The sequence below is a fragment of the Sapajus apella genome, unplaced genomic scaffold (genome assembly GCF_009761245.1).
Source record: "Sapajus apella isolate SASKATOON/1434 unplaced genomic scaffold, GSC_monkey_1.0 scaffold113, whole genome shotgun sequence".
NCBI classification, from domain to species: Eukaryota; Metazoa; Chordata; class Mammalia; order Primates; family Cebidae; genus Sapajus; species Sapajus apella.
This window is the reverse complement of record NW_022437053.1, coordinates 2,137,611-2,141,497: the sequence shown is the minus strand read 5'-3', so window position 1 is coordinate 2,141,497 and position 3,887 is coordinate 2,137,611.

Below are 3,887 nucleotides of genomic sequence, written 5' to 3'. Positions count from 1 at the left end.
GTAAAGGTTTCAGGCTGCCTTACTCTTTTAACACAGACATTGACAGTGTGAAAAGCCTACACCTCCCCCATGAGCTCAAAATGTTGACACTGTCCCTGAGTGGCAATGGGAGAACTGGTTTGGTTTGGTTTTCTCCTAGGCTTCTACTCTCCAGAGAGACTTTAACGTTTTTTCTGAGTTCACCTCATATTTGAATTCTCCATGGTTCTGGGGCCAGAGTGCTCTTCAGTCAGTGGTTTCTGGAGTGAGATCTGCTTCTCTTCTGTGAACAGATCTTGGGAAACTGAAGTTGACAGCTTGAATCTTCCTCATCTCAACCTTTGAGTGCCACAGGGTAAATATGGGGCATCTTTCTGAAGCATCAGTTTCCCTTGATTCTCTTGAGAGACACATTAATGGACTTAGGGATGAGAGTCACATAGATTTCTAAGAGTATACCAGACTTCGCTCTGAAATGAGGCTTGGGTTGTCTTCTTCTGTTAAATTCTCAGATTTAACAGAAAGGCTGCCTTCTGTCATGAGGATACAGTGACATAAAAGTTGGAGAGGTACCGGTGCCCTTCTTAACACTAACAGACGTGTGAGGATGTATGACTCTAAACCACACAGTGTACTGTTCCTGCCTACGTCATATTTGCGTTTCTACCTCTGCCTCTGGTTGTGGTTTGTGGCAGCTGCTGATTTGTGGCAAAATGCCAGAGGTCGGAGTCAGAAGACTGAGTTTAAGTTCCATTATTGCCTCGGTTTTAGCCACGGGATCAGTCCCTCTCAGTCACTGATTGAGACAACACTTCATACAGTTGTTGGTGGCATTAAATCAGATGCTTTATAAGATTATTTTGTAAAACCTGTGAAGTAGGGGCCGGACGCGGTGGCTCACACCTGTAATCCCAGCACTTTGGGAGGCCAAGGTGGGCAGATCATGAGGTCAAGAGATCGAGGCCAACATGATGAAACCCGATGTCTGCGAAAAACAAAAATTAGCTAGGTGCAGTGGCACACACCTGTAGTCCCAGCTACTCAGGAGGCTGAGGCAGGAGAATCACTTGAATCCGGGGGTGGAGGTTGCAGTGAGCCAAGATCGCACCACTGCGCACCAGCCTGGTGAAAGAGTGAGACTCTGTTTCAAGAAAAACAAAAACAAAAACAAAAAAACTGTGAAGTAGGATGTGACCGTAGGGGCTTGTAGTTCTCATGAGTATCACTGCTCTTCTTTTCACAGCTGAGAGAGTTTCTTATCATCAGCACAACAGCCCTGGTGTTGCTACAGGAATACCTGACGCCAACAGGCAAATAATGGCAGTGACCCTGAGACCACTTCTGCTGGCTGCCACTCACCTGACGATGTGAGTCTTGGCTGGCCAGGCTCCAGCGGACAGAGGGCCCAAGGGACAGTAGAGGGTAACTGTGAAGATTGTGAAATAACTGCCGGGTACTGGTTAAGAATCCTGGGTTTAAAGCCTATTGCTAGATCTGCTAGGGATATGATTTAGGGCAAATTGCTTGAGCTCTATGGGCCTCTGTTTTCACATCTGTAAAATAGGGGTGGTATTGTTTTACTTACCTTTGTGAAGTTTCAATGAGATCTGCTCTTGTTTTTATGTTAATCCCTAGTACAGGGCCTGCTGTGAACACCTCTCCTCCTTGGGCTTGTGTTTCCTGAGGAGGTGGAGTTAGAGAGTATCACAGGTTTCTGTTAGCTCTGAGAGTCCAAGATTTCAAGGCCAGCGAGAGTGGAAACCTTGGGGCCAAGGGCTCCTGTCTGCCTTTTCCATCCCATATCCCCACTGTGAAGAAATGTAGCTGGCCCGTATGTGCTCAATGTTTGTTGAATGAATGTACCTTTGTAAATGACAAGCTGGCAGAAGGGTGGGCTTTTCTCACATTCCATCTCTGAAGATTGATGTGACTGTCCTTTGGAGAGAATCTAGTTTCAGACTTTCAGTTCTGTGGCTCTGGGTGAAAACCAACAAAGACCCAAATCCTCTTTCTTTGGGAGCTTGAGGGGAGTTTACTAGTTTATATTCCCATTGGGTCTGAGAACTTTGACTTTAAACTCCACTCCGGGCCCCTGCCTCCTGCTTCCTGGCCTGGGGAATAGAGTTGAGTCACCTTCCTTTGACTCTCCCCATAGAAACAACAGAACCGAGCTCAGCTGGATGAAATAACGTGATTTCTTCATGACATGACTGCTGCGTTTGGGGGGCACTGAGACATAGAGGCCCCAGTCTTGTCTCGCTCACTCCCATCCTGGGGAAGAAGACTCACCCCCCCAGATTCCACCCTATCCCAGAGAGTCCCCAATAACCTGTTCCCATGGGTGGTCCTGTCCTGGGGCATTGGTGGCATTCTGGGGGCATGTCTCCCTGTGCCATCTCTGTCACCCCCTAGTAAGAGCTCTGTCTTCCTCTTTCTGTAGGAAAACAAGCCAAGCCACCACCATCAGGCAGCGCTCAGGAGGCAGGTAGAGGTGAGTGGAGGGTGTGGAGTTCCCGCCCGTCCTCTGGAGAAGGTTTCTTTGCTTCTCTTTCAGCACGTGCTTGGCTTTTCTCCCACAGGCTCAGGCTCACACCATCGGTGTCCTGGAAAGAGAACTGTATTTCACGGAGAGTGTGGCCAGGCAGCTAGAAGGAGGGAATCCGGGCACCCCATCATCCTTCAACCTGGTGCTTGGACAGGCTTTTAGGGGGAGTCCCTTGGGCCTCCTCTCAACTGCTCTCCTTCCAAGAGATGGCAGTTACCTCTCCGAACTCCTGCAACATGCCTCCCAACACGTGGAGGACTTGAGGCAGGCTCTGATATCTCCACACAGAAAAAGGCGGCAGACAGAGTGAGTCCAACCACCTGCCCCGTCCCCTGGCAACCCAGCTTCCCAGATGGAGGAGTGAGTCTAAAGGTCCCTTCTGCAGGATGGAACGTCCTTCCCAGAAGGCACCAAGGGCCATTTCTTGGTGCTTTTGTGTGTGGTTGTTAGAGGCAGGCTGTGGGTGAGTTGGGGCTGCTGTAGGGAGTGAGCACAGGACACAGAGCTCAGAGGCCAAGTGCCCGTCCTGCCCTTACCTGGCTGTGACCTTAGCCAAATCCTAGGTGGGGGTTAGGGTACTTGTACCATGAAGGTGCGGAAGAGTGTCTTTAGTATGTTACCATTTGTGTAGAGAGAGGGAACACGTGTTTGTGTATCATGGTAAGATACATAAAACATGTTTGTAAGGATTCATTAAAAACTGAGGAGAGGGAGATATCAGTGTGAGTGGGAGATATTTCCCTTTTGTACCTTCTGAGTTTTGGACTCTATGAACATATTGTCCTTTCAAAAAGTCAACAAGATTAATTTCCTCCTTATCTGTGCCCCCACCGCGAGGAAAGAATGGGCTTAGAGAATCAGAGAAACCTGGGGGTTGAAATCCCAGCTCTGTCTCAGTGATCTTAGGCAAGCACTTAACCTTTAATACCCCATGTTTTTCATCTACACGATAGAGGTAGTAATAGTAACTGTCTCCTGGTGGTTGTGAGGATTAAATGAGATTGTTAGCATAGTGCCTGGTAAAGCACTCAGTGAAGATTCCAACAGTGGTAGTAATAACAGTCATAACAATAGCAATATTATCTGATCTCTCCGGGCTCATTAGCCAGCTATAAATTCAATCTCTTTCCCTGTCCCTTCCACTCTTACTGAGTTCTTTGAAACACAAATGTGGGCCAGGCTCATTGGCTCACACCTGTAATCCCAGCATTTTGGGAGACTGAGGTGGGCAGATCACTTGAGGTTGGGAGTTTGAGACCAGCCTGAACAACATGCAGAAACCCTGTCCCTACTAAAAATACAAAATTAGCCAGGCACGATGGTGCATGGCAGCAGTCCCAGCTACTCAGGAGGCTGAGGCAGG